Source organism: Heterodontus francisci, chromosome 7 (genome assembly GCF_036365525.1).
Source record: "Heterodontus francisci isolate sHetFra1 chromosome 7, sHetFra1.hap1, whole genome shotgun sequence".
In the NCBI taxonomy this organism is placed as follows: domain Eukaryota; kingdom Metazoa; phylum Chordata; class Chondrichthyes; order Heterodontiformes; family Heterodontidae; genus Heterodontus; species Heterodontus francisci.
The window spans coordinates 62,950,825-62,968,376 of record NC_090377.1 but is presented as its reverse complement, the minus strand read 5'-3'; positions in this window follow the sequence as shown (position 1 = coordinate 62,968,376).

Below are 17,552 nucleotides of genomic sequence, written 5' to 3'. Positions count from 1 at the left end.
TAGAAAGATACAGAATAAACAAATATAACTGCATTATATTTAGCATGCAAAACCACAGGCTGAAAATCAGTAAGGCACCTTTTTTTGTAAAACTGATTTCTCCATCGATGGCATTGAGCACCACAATACCTAGCGTAATCTTTATATCTGTTACTGATTCTCTCTTTATTTCCACTTTTATTTTTATATTGATATATTGTAAATATTTATATTTTAATTTCACATATATTGTTCAACATATTTATAACTTGTTATTTTAATATACAATCAAATATACTTACAATAAAAATATACTTAAAATATTTATGTACAATTTTATGTAATTTCATGCCATTATATAGTTGATAGTTTAGGATATTTTAGATCTGATAATGTGTAATGAGACAGGGTTAATTAATGATCTCACGATAAAGGATACTCTAGGGAAGAGTGATCATAACATATGAGAATTTCACTTTCAGTTGAGGGAGACAAACTTGGATCTGAAGCTAGTGTCTTAAACTTAAATAAAGGTAATTACAAAGGTATGAAGACAGAGTTGGCTAAAGTGGACTGGAATAATAGATTAAAAGCTGAGATGGTAGCAGCAGTAGCAGACATCTAAGGAGATATTTCATAATTCTCAAGATATATTCCATTCAGAAAGGAAAACTCTATGAGAAGGATGAACTATAAGTGGCTAACTAAAGAAGTTAAGGATGGTATCAAATTGAAAGAAAAGGCATATGATGTTGCAAAGATTAGTGGTAGGCCAGAAGATTAAGAAAATGTTAGAAACCAGCAAGGGATGACTGAAAAAAGGAAAGAGTAAATAGATTATGAGATAAACTAGCAACAAATATAAAAAACAGTAAGAGCTTCTACAGGTATATAAAAAGGAAGAGAATAGCTAAAGTAAACGTTATCCCTTAGAGGATGGTGTTGGGGAATTCAGAATGGGAAACAAAGAAATGGCAGAGACTTTGAACAAATACTTTATATCAATCCTCATGGTAGAAGATACTAAAAGTATCCAAATATTAATAAAAATAAATTAGGGGGCATAAAGGAGGAAGGAACTTTAAGCAATCATTATCGCTGGAGAAAAAGTTATAGGATAACTAATGGGACTAAAAGCTGACAAGTCCCCTGGACCTGATAGCCTGCATCTTAGGGTCTTACAAGAAATGGCTGCAGAGATAATGGATGCATTAATCGTAATCTGCCAAAATTCCCAAGATTCTGGAAAGGAACCAGCAGACTGGAAAAGTGCAAAATTAACAACCCTATTCAAGAAAGGAGGGAGACAGAAAGCAGGAAACTATAGGCCAGTTAGCCTAACATCTCTCATTGGGAAAATGCTGAAATCCATATTAAGGAAGTAGTAGCAGGACATATAGAAAAGAATAATGCAATCAAGCAGAGTAAACATCTTTTTATGAAAGGGAAATCACGTTTGACAAATTTATTAGAGTTCTTTGAGGATGTTACAAGCAGGATGGATAAAGGGGAACTGGTAGATGTAGTGTATTTGGTTTCCAAAAGGCATTTGATAAGGTCCCACATAAAAGGTTACTGTACAAGATAAGAGCTCATGGTGTTGGGGGTAATATATTAGCATGGATAAAGGACTGGCTAACAAACAGAAACAGAGAATCAAGATAAATGGGGCATTTTCAGGTTGGCAAACTGAAACCATTGGGGTCCAACAGGGACCAGTGCTGGGGCCTCAACTATTTACAACTTATTTAATGACTTGGTTGAAGGGACCAAGTGTATTGTAGCCAAAGTTGCTGATGATACAAAAGTAAATAGGAAAGCAAGTTGTGAAGAGGACACAAGGGCTGAAATTTTACCATCCCTCTGGAGATGGGCTGGGAAGTGGGATGGCTGGTAAAATGGTGCCGGAAGGCATCGGGAGGGCAGCCCGCTTCTTCCCGCCACCAAGGCATATTCCCAGAAGCAGGAATGGCAGCGCTGGAGCTGCCCGCTGATCGGAGGCAAGCAGCCAATTAATTCAACTAAGTGGCCAATTAACAGCCACTTTACGCCCCTATCAGCACTTTACCAGTGTCTGGACAGGCCCCTGCCATGTGGAGAGACCACCAGGGTATCCATGTTGGCCTTCCAGCAAGTTCCTGGAAGGGGGTGGGGGGGGGGGGGGGCTCATTTTTGGACACTCTTTGGCCCACGGGGTGGGGGGGTGGGGGGCTCTCTAATAGCAATGGTTGCCCCAGTGGCCATAGCACCGCCAGATCTCAGAAATCCCCTTGCCGGAGCCTGCCTGACTGGCCCGAGCACCCCCAGACTCCACTTACCTGACTTTGAGGGCTCCAACCATCAATGCGCCCTCATCGTCCAGGTGCAGCCCTAGCAGTGGCCACTGCTAGCAGTGGTGCTGCTGAGCTGCTGGCCCTCTGATTGGGTCGGCAGCCCTGGTGGTAGCCGTTTAATTGGCTGCCTCTGTCCAAATGCTGCCCGGGGTCCTGCTGCCCCTGAAGCAGGGTCACTCCCCCGCTTTCAGTGCCAGCAGACGGACCCCTGCTGCTTACATAAAATCCAGCACAATGTTTTCACTCATGGAGGAGTCTAGAAATAGTGGGCATAGTTTCAGAATAAGGGTTTGCCCATTTAAGATGGAGATGAGGGGAATTTCTTCTCTCAGAGGGTTGTGAATCTTCGGAATTCTCTACTCCAGAGAGCTGTGGAAGCTGAATCAAGGTTGAGATAGACAGATTCTTGAACTATAGGGGAGTCAAGGGTAATGGGGAACAGGTAAGAGAGTGAAGTTTAGAGCAAGATAAGATCAGCCATGATGTTATTGAATGACAGAGCAGGCTCCAGGGACCTTTGCCTACTCCTGTTCCTATTTCTCAAGTAAGTTCTTATGTTTTCTGATGGATATTTATATGATTAGATATATTTCTGATTTGATATATTACATGTTCTTGTGCTATTCATGTATAATATATACATTGTGTGTGTTCTGTTTATTCTTTATTCTGTTCCCAATTACTATGGCATGAGACACAGCAGCAGCTGAAGGATACATTTTACTTACTTCTTTAACATCGTCCATGAGTGACACTTTTTTTTATATACTCCATTGATTTTAAAAAGTATTTGTGAGGAGTGCTGCCATGGGGGATACACAACTCTATAATATAGTTAAATTTGTACTTTGTATCCACTCCCTGTAAGTGTCACATTACGCCCTGTCACACTTGACCCATCACAGGTCAGATACTGCATTTAAGGATGTCCACTGATGTTTGAGTTACAAATGCTGCACCGGTAGATGGGGGGGTAATTTTTAACTTCACCTGGTGTTATCCTGGCAGAGCTGAACTCTCAACTCCCGCTCAACTGGATGGAAATCAGACAGGTCCAACAATGGTTAATTCCAGTTGATGAAGTTTAAAATTACCTCCAAAGAACCGTCACTACTTTTCATAGACATGTGGCTTATTTGCCATTTACGTAATATTGAGACTCGCTATCAGATGAGTTTAGCATATATGAAATCATAAGCATCACAGGCAATTTATGTTTAATATTATGTTTTTGTCCTTAAATCATGCTATTGACTTATAAAATATAAGCCAATCGAAAGCCAGGAATTACGTAGCCCAAGTCTGATAACGTGGACTAAATAATAGGGTGAAAAAAATAAATTACCACTGGGCATCATTTATCCTTTATTTACACCAAAAGTGTGAAGTAATGGCAGTGGGATAGGTTATTTTTACTGTTGCATAAATAATGTATAACTTGGAGTGATTATAAGACAGTAATTACATCCAGACATTGAGAGGACAACAAAAACTATGACAGTGACGGTTGAACAGTTTTTAAAGACCGGTTGAATCCTTCTGTTGCTGCCTTAAAATTAGTGCGGGATATTGATTACTGTTTATAATGCATACTGTAAAGTTTGGGAGATATTTCAGTAAAAAGTAGCTTCAACAGCGTATGGATATTAAAAACAAGTGCAGTTTATGCATTTGATATACGGGACATCCTCACTGAGCAATTAATGATTGTAATATAGTTACTGCAAGTTCATCGATAAATAGATTTTTCCAGAAATCAACCTGTAAATTATCACTAGCATATATTAAAACAATCCTATAGTCCATCCTTTGCAGATAGAGTCATGAGTCAATACCCATCATGTCACAACAAACTACTCAGCCCTTCAGAATCAGTAATTATTCAAAAATTAGCTTTTGTTCTTCCACAGCCTTGTTGGACCATTACAGCTCACTGGGCTGCTGGCGCTCCATAAACATGTTCTTGGCTTTCTGTCATTGTTTTGTCTCAGGTCTTGTTTATTTCCTTCAGTTCTTTCTCTATCACTTGTCGTCAATCCATCTGCTGTCTGTCTCGCTTCCCTTTCTCACCTGCTGCTATCTACTGCACTGCTTGCTTTAGTAATTGTTCTATCCCCGGCACATGTCTGAACTATCATAGTCTTTACATCCCTATTAAATGTTTCAAATGTTGATGCCTTGTCTTCTTAAAAACTTCCAGGTTACTAAAGTAGATATTTCATTAAAACATAAGTATTTAAAAGGAGGCATTTTTGATGGATTTTTGTCAATTTATCTTCAGTCTTTTATTGTGTCATGATCTTAGACTTGCAATTTTGTTTTATGCAAGTTCCTTTTTTGGTTTTTGTCTCTCCCTTTGTCTTCCCAGATCACACAACAACTTTGTCCAAAATTATGAGCTGTCGATCTTTTGTCAGGCCTCATAATTCCATCTACAAAAATGTTGTTCACTGATATATTGTACCATGAATAACCTCACTTTTAACCAGGGAAGTTTACAGCACAGAAGGAGGTCATTTGGCCAATCATGTCTCTGATGGTTGTTTGCTTGAGGAATCCAAAACTAATCCCACTGCTCTGTTCTCTCCCCCGGCTCTTTATCTTCCTCAGCTTCAAATATTTATCCAATTTTCTCTTAAAACATGCAATGGTCTCTGCTTCAATCATTCCCTGTGGCAAACTAGTCCATGCTCTAACAATTCTCTACTTAAATAAATTTCTCCTAACCTCTTCTCTCACAATTTTAGTGACAATTATAAATTTATAACTCTCTAATTACTGACTCAACAAACAGAATCACATTAAATCTTTACATATAATTTTAAAAACCTCTATTAAATCTTCTTGTAGACTTCTCTGCTCCTGTGGAAATAATTCCAGTATCTCAAACTCTTCTGATAAGTAGCAACTCACAGTAAGCTTATTCAAGTTGTTGCACCTCTTGAGGACATTGTTGGCACCAATTCTAATCTGCACATTAGTCTGCACTGCTCCTTCAATTGTAGTGCTAACTTTAAATGTAAAGTGATTAGTATTCTTTCCATTTTGCACTGAGATCAAACATACCCTTATAGTACAAACGGCATGTCTGACAGGAATCAATGACATACAGCTTCTATTACACTCAAGAGGAAGTTTCTTACAAGTAACTCGCTATTTTATTGTTCATGACTTAGTCTCTTTGCTTTTATATAATAATCCCTAACTCACCAATCCTATTCTCTATTAGTAAGATCATGATATAAGTGTCTGTTATCCTAGTTATGTAGATACAAAATCAATTCAACTTATAGATATGAGTATTTGAGTATCATGGTTCTGAACAGTGGAAACATTAACAAGTGGCATCATCTCTCTAAAATTTTCTAAGCTTATGGTTCATCTACAGCACAAGAAAAGTGTTTATGCATCATTCATGCTTAAGATGCCGATTTACTAAAATCCTAAAAATTAATCACAAATGATAGTCATGTTATTGACCCAACCCCTCCAGAGAACTATTGATGATTGATCAGTGAGTTTGACTCATTAATGGGACCTGGAGGAGTTGATCTGTCACTGGATACTGGATGTCACTCAACTCTAGGTAACGTGGCAAGCCCGTGACCTAATGAGTATGGTGGTCTTAACTAGCCAAGCAGTAAGAAACTTGCCAGTGCTCTGTGCTGGTAAACGACATGCTTTTAAGGGTTTCCTAAGCCTCGCCTACTTGTGTCTAAACTATCTAGACTGAGGTGAGTCGGATGTCCTCATAACAAGCAAACTGAAACTTTACCTGTGTGGATCTCCTGGTAGCTTGCTTGAAACACAGAATGTTAAGCATAGTGATGGCCATCTGCATGTGTCAGACACCCAGCTGAACAAAAAAGGGTCTGAAATTGTTTAATCCTTCGGGCAGAACAGAACAGAGCAGATTGCAAACTCTGGCAGCACCCAAATATGCCAGCTCCTGGAATTACACTGGAATTTCCTGTGTCCTTGTTTGTAGACACAGCCTCAACCAACCCCAAACAAGACCACTGACATGGAGTGGATGGAGACTTCAGACAGTGAAACGTCCTGTTTCCTTGGTCTTACATAAGACTGAAGGCTGGTACGTCAAATAAGTGGCCAGAGCAGAGTCTCACTGAAAGGAAGAAGAGGTCCAGGCAAGACTTGAGGCCTGAACAGATGAAGGGCAGGAAACAATCTTTAAAATTGTCAGAGAGTCCTCATTAGCATTAAGGCCACTGGGTGAGCAGGTGTTTCCAGGAATGAGTTGCATGTGGCTACGAAATCCAATGCCTATAGTTTCAGCGCTGCAGGTGCAGCTGTGCTCCCAAAATAGTGACCACATTGTGCACGCACACTCCTGGTATGGCCCACATCGATGCCATTTTGGTGAGGCCATTCGTGAAGGCCATTAGGATTATATGGCGGAAGTATGCAGAGTAGGCAGATTGTTTTGTCTGTCAGCATGCAATGTCCATTTGATGCCAATGTTGCTATTTTCACCATCTGCTCCAGCTAACACCCTCTTTTAAACACGTGCAACTGAACACACATTCAGCAACAGGAAGGACCTCCCACAAGCATCATTTAAAGGAATCATCAAGTCCTTTCAGGTTAGTTGCTGATTGCTTTCTATAGGCTCTATGTGAGCTCGTGGAAGTGCTTGGTAGTTTGCAGAGCTGTTTAATTTTGCTGAAGTCAACAGGGAGTGATGCTGCACATGGAAAAAGGCCTTAGTTTTGACTTCAAGGCTCTGGTCAGACCGTTTGCCCTAGTCATGGGTGCTATAAGTTATCATCCTTGGCAGCATGAGAGGGAGATGGAGCAGAGGCAGCAGCAGAGAGGACAACCTGCTCTCTGAGGGTAGTGGAGGAGGAGGAGGGGGAGAATGCTCACATCAGGAGGCCTCATCAACCCAGAGTCTTCCAGGAACATTTCTCTTACCACAACCTAAGCTAGGGAGAGTCTGTGCATCAACTCCATTTTACAAAGGAGGTGCTCACGGAAATCTGCCACCTCAAGGGCAGGTGTGGAACCTCAGTGCAGGGCAAGGACAATGGTGCCCCTGGCTGTGAAGCTGACCATGACCCTGAATTTCTTTGTGTCGGGGTCCTTCCAGGCTGGACAGGTGACATCTGTAACAGCTCCCAGTTCACAGCATCTGTAACTTTTCCCAGATCGCCATGCATTGTTGCATAAGGGAGGTGACTGACACGCTTGATAGCAGAAGAGGGGAGTTTATTGTGTTCTCTCTGACCAGAGGGAAGCAGGTGCAGCTTGCATGTGGCTTTGCCAGGATAGCAGGCTCCCTAAGATGCAGGATGCCATCGATTGCACACACATGCTGAGATGTACTACAACCACAAAGGGCTCCACTCTCTGAATGTGCAGTTGGTGTGTGACCATGCTTAGCAAATCATGCAGCTGAATGCCCCATATCCTGTCAGCAGTCATGATGCATTTACTCTGGATCAATCCGCTGTTCCCTCTGTATTTGAGCCACCACATCAAACTGGATGGTGGCTGCTGAGTGACAAGGGCTATTCGCTTAACATCTGGCTCATGACTCTAGTGTGCAGCCAAACCACATGTGGCCGGCATGCATATAATGCCACACCAAACATTATAGAGCAGAACATTGGGGTGCTCAAACAATTCTTCCGCTGCCTGGATCACTCAGAAGTAATCGCCGAAGCATGTCTCCAGATTTGCCATGGTCTGCTGTGTCCTGCATAACATGACCGCCATGAGAACACAGCCTTTGTCTCCAGGGATGTAGCGAGCAGATGAGGTGTAAGAGGAGGAAGAGGTGCAGGAAGAAAGGAGAAGGCAACCAATATATCCTCTTCCCAGCCAGTCTGTCCATGATCACCTTATTCGACCATGGTTCCAACAGGCACAACCCAAAATTCCCATGTTATAACAGTCACACACCTTTCCTTCCCTCTATCACTGGCCATAACAGAATTCCCTTGGCCATAATGATGAAATAAAAGCCATTCCAAACCAACTTTATCCAACAAAATATCCAATATTCAACACAAAAGTCTCCCTAAGTGCCTGTCTTGTGGGTACCTTTGCTTGGCCTGGTGCTCCTACACATTGCTGTCCCTGTGGCTGCAACATGACGGGTGAAAGGGGAGCTGCAATGGCCTTGCAGGACAGGTCGAGCAATTCTGGCCCTAGAAGGCCCAGCTCCAGAGTGTACCACCTCAGCATGGGCAGCAGCACTCCAGGCTGGCTGGCTGACAAACAACAGCAAGGGCACTAGCTGAGTGGCAGGGGTGGGAGCAAATGCTATTATCCTGAGAAAAGAGCAGATTTGTATTCCATGGAGCTACTGCTACTTCGCTAGGGCAGTTCCTCAGCAATCCTCCTGCTGAAGGACAGATTGCTGGACTGCTGTGAGAGCCTGCAAGCCCCTCTGAGCACTGAGATCAACAGCCATAATGGCAGCAATCTGAGCAAGCCTGGCACCAAGCTGCTATTTCATGACCTCAGTCGGACTTTACACTGCAACAGCTGAGATGTTGGGTGGTTTCTGCTTGTGCTGCAATGAATGCTGAGACAGCTGCCATGAAACGCTGCATCAAAGTCGGGTCCGCAAGTGCTATCTTGGAGTTGGCTACCACTTCAACACATGAGAGGATGGACTCTGCTCAAATCCCTGTGCCAAGTTGGTGCTGGACTCCTCCTGCTCGTTGACAGGGCCCCCAGACTTTCTGGCAGGATTGCCAACACACCAAATATTTTAATAAAAGCAAAATACTGCGGATGCTGGAAATCTGAAACAAAAACAAGAAATGCTGGAATCACTCAGCAGGTCTGGCAGCATCTGTGGGAAGAGAAGCAGAGTTAACGTTTCGGGTCAGTGACCCTTCTTTGGAACTTCCGAAGAAGGGTCACTGACTCGAAACGTTAACTCTGCTTCTCTTCCCACAGATGCTGCCAGACCTGCTGAGTGATTCCAGCATTTCTTGTTTACACCAAATATTTTGTTGTGCATGTCCATCAGCCTTTTCTGTACACTTCCCCGTCTGAGTCCCCTGCAACAGAACTTGTGTGTAATCTCTTCCATCAATGAGCTGGTACCTGCCTTACCCTTTCCCCTTACCCCAGCTTTAAGTCCCTCATGCCCACCTCTGGGATTGCACCAGAAAGAAGAGGAAGCCGTGGAAGAGCCCACCCTCCCAACCTGGTAAATGGGGTCTAGGAGCGCTGGAGCCAGTCAGGCAGCCACTGGCGAGGGGAGGGGGGTGGGTTGGAGATGGCATGGGGGGCTGCCACAGGCCAGCAATTGCTGCCAGGGGGCCCCTCCATGAGCCAAAGAGTTCCCAAATAGGAGTGCACCTCCTCCCAAACCTGCAGGAAGGCCACCACGGTTTACCTGGCAATTTCCCCACACGATGGAGGGCCCACCTGATGCTTGTAAAAATGCAAGTGATGGTGGGAAGAGGCCCTTAATTGGTTACTTAAGTGGCTCAATTGGTCACTGGGTGGGAGGGCCATCCTCAACCTTTCCCCCACTGGCAAGATGTCATGGCGACAGGAAGATGACGGGCACTCCACCCCCCCTGTCTTTCCTCATCATTTTACACCTCCTACCTCCCATGCCGTCCCCAGAGGGCAGGTAAAATCCAGCCCACGAGGTGCAGATCCCACCTCTGTTCTACCCTGTAAGGTTCGCGCAGTCCCAGTATCTGAGCTGGTGGTTGTGAGTGTGAGATCATCAGTTTCCTGTTCCTCTTGCACTTCATGCTACCACATCAGTACTTGATCAGGTGGAAGTTCTTGGGTATATGAAAGGAGAAAGGCACAACAGGTTAGGTTGGGGTGAGGGAAGAGGGGAAAAAGCAAGAGGTGCATGATTACACCCTCTGTAGCTTGTAACGCAGAAGAGATAGTGGAATGAGGGGGAAGTGGGATGTGAGAAGGTGGATTCGGTATGAGAATAACATCATCTTCAATGGTTTCAGCCATGGCCTCAGTCATGACCACTCCAATGATGGCCAGCACCATCTCCTTCATGGGGGTGAGAATATGCAACCATGCCTGTCCCCCACTGGTCAAGTGTTGCTACCTCCAGTTATGCGCCACCTTGTCCTGCAAGAGAGAACGAAGAGTGTCAATGAGGGTCGTGCTAAGTGTTTGGGAGATGTGCCTATCAGAATGGATTGGCTGGCAGTGTGTGAAAGCTGTGAGATATTGCTATGAGGCTATCAGCAGTGCTAAGTGTGTGATGCTGAGGTTCTGCAGTGGAGAACCTTGGACTATGCTGTCTGGGCTGTTGCACTACTGCCATTCTTCTTCCTGCTCAGAAATTCAACTGAAACCAGTTCTAGCTGCAGCTAAAATGCACCTTCCCTTTAAGAGACGCAGGCTAGCTTTACGAAAAGGAAGCTTGCTTTAAGTGGTGCTAGCTCCCATGAAATTGGGACCCCTGCGGAAGCGAACAGCCACTCAGCAGTGTGTTTAGCACAGGACTGCACAACTGTATCATTTAAATTAGCAGGCAGCACAAAGTTTGCATGTATCACAACAAATGGGTGTGGCTAAATCGCAAATAGTGATCCCTGTGCCTGTTTTCCGGCCTTATCCAATATTTCCTCCTATCATCCTATCACAAACAAAATAAACCCTCTCCTTAACAAAATAGACTTACTTATTATACTCAAACATAGTAATTAACCCTGTTGACATATTTGGACAAAGATATATGTAAATCATTGCTTACAGCATTACATCTGGGAACAACAAAACTGATCTGTTCCTCTTATTAAAACAAATCTAACTTTGTGAATGATCTCAAACGTCTGTGCAAGAGGTGACTTTGGATTTGGAGCCACTGAATCCATTTGCGTGGATAGATTGAATTTTATTCTGTTGTTACCTTGCATTGGCTTTATGAATTTAGTTGGCCCGATTACTTCAGAAACACGGGACTGAACTCTGAGATATCATTTCTTTCCTGCACTCTATGGAAACTGATTCATCAGCGCTAAAACCTTAGAAGAAATGTTTTTCAAGATTTCACTTCTTTTTTCACTTTATCTATTTAATTTTTGACAAGTTCATTATATTAAAACGTTTCATGGGAAAATGTCAAATATATTATTTTTCTAATGGGTTGGAGCAAATAAAGCCAGTAAAGCACAATAAGGATTCAAGATAGAAAAAAAGATTTTTTTTTCTCTTCTTCAGTGATTCTCCACCCACTTGGCTCCTCCAAAAACCAGAAGACAATGTCACAGAAGTCACAGAGATGGTCTCAAGAACAATCAGCAAGTTGTAAACCAGTATACGAGTCTAATATCACAGAAAGCACTGAACCACCATCTTGTTGAAATTTAGTAATCCAAGAAGACACAGATGCCTCTTATAGTCTTTTAAAATAGTGACCACTTTGTATTTGTTTAGATTCAATATTATGTTGCATTCCTATTCTTCATATTCTAATGTGTTTTAAAATACGCATTAAGAAATCACTGTTCTTTAAAGCTTAACCATTTGTGAAAAGCTTGATAAAATCCGACTGCACTTTTAACATGCTGTGTTTTTTAATGCGGCATCAGGGATCTCTTTATACTTAAAATATAAAAAGGATGATTTTGCAAAGCTTTACTCCCAGAAGGAGAACTGAAACATCATCAGGGTGATTCTATGACCCACCTAGTGAGGCTCAAAGTCGAGAGTAAGCACTCACAAATCACCCCTAAGGAGCCGAATATTAGGTGGGTGCTCAAAATATAATATTTAACGAAATGTGGCATTAATAATGGAAATCTGAACTTTGTCTAATTATTCCAGGTAACAGTTTGAGGATATCACCTAAAAGGTGTATTAATGCTCCAACTGTAGTGTTGGTGCAAAGAGGTTTGGTTTCACACCAATGCTTCGGTTACAGTGTAAGTGCAGCCTGAATCCAATTTTAGCATTGGTGTGAAGTAGTTTCGGTTGCACACCAACACGAAACTTGTGGAGTGTGAATGAACCCGGAGACACCTCTTCTTATACCACCTGTATCTAATTTGCATAAAAATAATTCCTCTAGTAAGAGAGTAAGTGAGGTGGAGTTACTGCTTTAAAGACACATTTTCTTATACCACCTGCATCTAACTTGCATTAAAATAATTCCTCTAGTAAGAGAGTAAGTGAGGTGGAGTTACTACTTTAAAGACACCTTTGATAAGCCAAAGTCAGGATGTCTCTCTGCAATGTAATGACTACTTGCTATTTGTTAAGGTTAAAGCAAACAAAAATAAGCCAACAAGCCAAAACACAAGAATATTCAGGAAACATTAGCATAGTAAGTTTAGATATAATTGGCAACATAGTACATCAGCAACAAAAGTAAAAGGAACAGGGTATCGCGGGCATGAAATTTGGTCCTGTAGAACCACAGAAGACAGCGCTATGGAAGCCAGATGCTTTCCGAGTTGGGCGCACGGGGCCCCAAACTGGAAGAGGTGCTTGCACAGGCATTCTCTGCATGCGCCAGAAGCCTCCCAGCTGGTGCTGTCATGATGTCACTCAGCCCTACTGGCTGATCGAATGCTCTTGAACTTGAACCACTCAGGTTCAGTCAAAATATTTGCTTGTCACTCACCAAAGAACATGCATTCTGTTGCAAGAGAGGCCCAGCTCTAGCATTATTTAAAGGGTCAGGCACCCAACTTGCAGGTAGCGTAATTTAGAATAACTTCAGCTATTGCAGGGCCACTGGAAATGCTGTGGAATGTGTATGGAGGGTTAGTGGTGCGTTCCTGGATTTGACAGGGAGTGTTGCTGCATTCTCACAGGGAGGGCAGAGGCTTTGGTGACCTGTCCACACAAAGGCTGCGACAGGTATGGAGCCAGTAGTGGCAGTGCCTCTGGATATGCAACAAAACAGGGAGATGGAGCAGATGCTGCGGAGAGGGCAAGCTCCACGTGATACTCTCTGTCATGTTGCAGCCGGATTCCTGAATGCTCCTTGACAGTGACAAATGGCTGACTTGAAGGCAAGTCAATGCACCAGCATCTCAGTGTGCATCCTCATCAGCGTTCTCCTGTATGCCACCCCATTGAGGTCCTTAGCTGAGTCCCCATTATCAGATCCTGTCTGCGACCTGGCTGTCCGGTAAGCTGGCACATGAACTATCCTTTCCCCCTAGCCTGTCTGCAGCTCACACATGCCCGGTGACATGCAGATCCCAACTCTATACTAGCCTCTAAGATATGTACAGCACCAGTATCTAAGCTGGTGGCTGCAAGTGTCAGATCAAGTGTCTGGGCCTCTTCATCAGTGCTGAGCTGTTGCTCTTTCTCCTCCTCCTGGAGCGGCTGTGACTGGGCAGGAAGCTGTTCTTGGGTGTCTGAAAGCAGGAAATCAGAAAGGGGAAGGTTGGGTTGAGATGTAAAGCAGCAGGAGGCTCATGGTCACATCATCTGCATCTTGCTCATCATGCCAGATAGCAGGATGATGGTGAACTGAGAATTGAGAAGGGGCACTAAGCAAAAAACATACCATCATCCTCAATGTACTCAATGACACCGGATGCCCCAGCTCTATTGTAGTTGGCCAGATGATGCAGAAACCATCCCCCCTGTAGAGCTCAGGAGACTCAGGCATCCCTGGCCCCCATTGTTCTGCTTTGCTCCCTGTTATTCTGCCACCATGTCTTGCAAGAGGGCAGAATGTTAGTGATTGTGTAGCAGTATGTTTGGGTGACGTGTCTGTCATAGCTGAAAAGTTGGAGATATGTGGAAGTAGTGGGTGCTGGGTGTGAGGCTGGCATCATTGGAAGATGTGGGAGGGTAAGGTAGAGTGTCTGAAGGTTAGGTCTGAGTCCTGAGTCCCAGGGAGTACTGCTGGGTGAGTGATGAAGGTGTGGTGCATTGAGCAGTGTGAGAAGTTGGCTATGAGATGTCATATGAAGATCCATTCACTGACCTTGACCACCCACATGAGATCATTACACTTCTTGTGGCACTACTGCCAGGTCCTCAGGGCCAAACTCTGGGAGTTGACCTTCCTTGGCACTTCCTCCCAATCCCTTCTAAGGATGGTCCATGAGGGCGTCCTGGCTCCCCCAAGGAAACATGGCATCTCTCCTCCTAGCCACCACCACCACTAAGGTTTCCAGCACCATATCTGTGATCCTATGAGCCCTCTCTCTTCCCCGGTGCTCCATTTGTGCAGCACCTATATTCAGCTAATGTCAGTACAGGCAGCCAGCAGCAGCTCCCTTCCAATGAGTGCAGTTCCCCTTTAAGACAGTAAGACTGCCTTTAAGAGTAGCAGGCTGGCTGCACCATGCAAGATGAGCAAAAGCTGCTTGGCTCCCTGTTGAGCACTCAGGCACTCAGCAGCATACGAACATCCGAACATACGAATTAGGAGCAGGAGTAGGCCACTCGGCCACGCGAGCTTGCTCCACCATTCAATAAGTTCATGGCTGATCTGATTGTAACCTCAACTCGCATTCCTGCCTACTCCCAATAACCTTTCACCCCCTTACTTATCAAGAATCTATCTACTTCTGCTTTAAACGTACTCAAAGACTCTGCTTCCACCGCCTTTTGAAGAAGAGAATTCCAAAGACTCACAACCCTCAACGAAAAAATTTCTCATCTCTGTCTTAAATGGGCAACCCTTTATTTTTAAACAGTGACCCCCTAGTTCTAGATTACCCACAAGAGGAAACATCCTTTCCATGTCCACACTGTCAAGACCCCTCAGAATCTTATATGTTTCAATCAAGTCACCTCTTACTCCTCTAAACTCTAGCAGATACAAGCCTACTCTGTCCAACCTTTCCTCATAAGACAATCCACCCATCCCAGGATTAATTTAGTAAGCCTTCTCTGAACTGCTGCCAATGCATTTACATCCTTCCTTAAATAAGGAGACCAATACTGTACACAGTACTCCAGATGTGGTCTCACCAATGCCCTGTATAGCTGAAGCATAACCTCCCTACTTTTGTATTCAATTCCCCTCACAATAAACAATAACATTCTATTAGCTTACCTGATTACTTGCTGCACCTGCATATGAACCTTTTGAGATTCATGGACTAGGAAACCCAGATCCCTCTGCATCTCAGAGCTCTGCAATATCTCACAATTTACATAATATGCTTCTTTTTTATTCTTCCTGCCAAAGTAGACAATTTCACATTTTCCCACATTATACTCTATATGCCAGATCTTTGCCCACTCACTTAACCTAACTATATCCCTTTGTACCCTCCTTATGTCCTCTTCACAAGTTATTTTCCTACCTATCTTTGTGTCATCAGCAAATTTAGCAACGATACCTTCAGTCCCTTCATCCAAGTCATTTATATAAATTGTAAAAAGTTGAGGCCCCAGCACAGATCTCTATGGCACACCACTCATTGCATCTTTTCAACCAGAAAATTACCCATTTATGCCGAATCTGTTTCCTGTTGGCTAGCCAATCTTCTACCCATGCCAAAATGTTACCCCCTGCCCCTTGAGCTTTTATTTTCCACAATAACCTTTGATGTGGCATCTTATCAAATGCCTTCTGGAAATCTAAGTACAGTACATCCACCGGTTCCCCTTTATCCACAGCACATGTTACTTCTTCAAAGAACTCCAATAAATTGGTTAAACATGATTTCCCTTTCACAAAACCATGTTGACTCTGACAGATTACCTTGAATTTTTCTAAATGCTCTGCTATAACATGCTTAATAATAGCTTCTAACATTTTCCCTTGGACAGATGTTAAGCTAACTGGCCTGTAGTTTCCTGCTTTCTGTCTCCCTCCCTTTTTGAGTAAAGGAGTTACATTGGCTATTTTCCAATCAAATGGAACCTTCCCTGAATCTAGGCAATTTTGGAAAATCAAAACCAATGCATCAACTATCTCACTACCCACTTCTTTTAGGACCTTAGGATGAAGTCCATCAGGACCCAGGGACTTACCAGCCCGCAGCTCCAACAATTTGCTCAGTACCACTTCCTTGGTGATTGTAATTTTATTGAGTTCCTCCCTCCCTTCCATTTCCTGATTTACAACGATTTCTGGGATGTTACTTGTATCTTCTATAGTGAACACCGATGCAAAATACCTGTTCAATTTACCTGCCATCTCCTTATTTTCCCTTATTAATTCCCCAGACTCACTTTCTATTGGACCAATGCTCACTTTGTTAACTCTTTTATTTTTTAAATAGCTATAGAAACTCTTACTATCTGTTTTTATATTTCTAGCCAGCTTTTTCTTGCACTCTAATTTTTCCCTCCTTATTAATCTTTTAGTCATTCTTTGCGGATTTTTATATTCTGTCCAATCTTCTGACCTGCCACCCATCTTTGCGTAATTACATGTTTTTTCTTTAAGTTTGATACCATCTTTAACTTTTTTAGTTAACCACAGAAGGTGGGTCCTTCCCTTGGAATTTTTCTTTCTCTTTGGAATGTATCAATTCTGTGTATTCTGAAATGTCCCCTTAAATGTCTGCCATTGCATCTCTATTGACTTATCCCTTAACCTACTTTGCCAGTTCACTTTTGCTAGCTCTGCTTTCATGCCCTCAAAATTGCCCTTATTTAAGTTTCAAATATTAGTCTTCTTCTTTGGCCTCCTTATCTCGAGAGACAATGGGTAAGCGCCTGGAGGTGGTCAGTGGTTTGTGGAGCAGCGCCTGGAGTGGCTATAAAGGCCAATTCTAGAGTGACAGGCTCTTCCACAGGTGCTGCAGAAAAATTTGTTTGTCGGGGCTGTTACACAGTTGGCTCTCCCCTTGTGCTTCTGTCTTTTTTCCAGCCAACTGCTAAGTCTCTTCGACTCGCCACACTTTAGCCCCGCCTTTATGGCTGCCCGCCAGCTCTGGCGAACGCTGGCAACTGACTCCCACGACTTGTGATCAATGTCACAGGACTTCATGTCGCGTTTGCAGATGTCTTTAAAGCGGAGACATGGACGGCCGGTGGGTCTGATACCAGTGACAAGCTCGCTGTACAATGTGTCTTTGGGGATCCTGCCATCTTCCATGCGGCTCACATGGCCAAGCCATCTCAAGCGCCGCTGACTCAGTAGTGTGTATAAGCTGGGGATGTTGGCCGTCTCGAGGACTTCTGTGTTGGAGATACGGTCCTGCCACCTGATGCCAAGTATTCTCCGGAGGCAGCGAAGTTGGAATGAATTGAGACGTCGCTCTTGGCTGACATACGTTGTCCAGGCCTCGCTGTCATAGAGCAAGGTACTGAGGACACAGGCTTGATACACTCGGA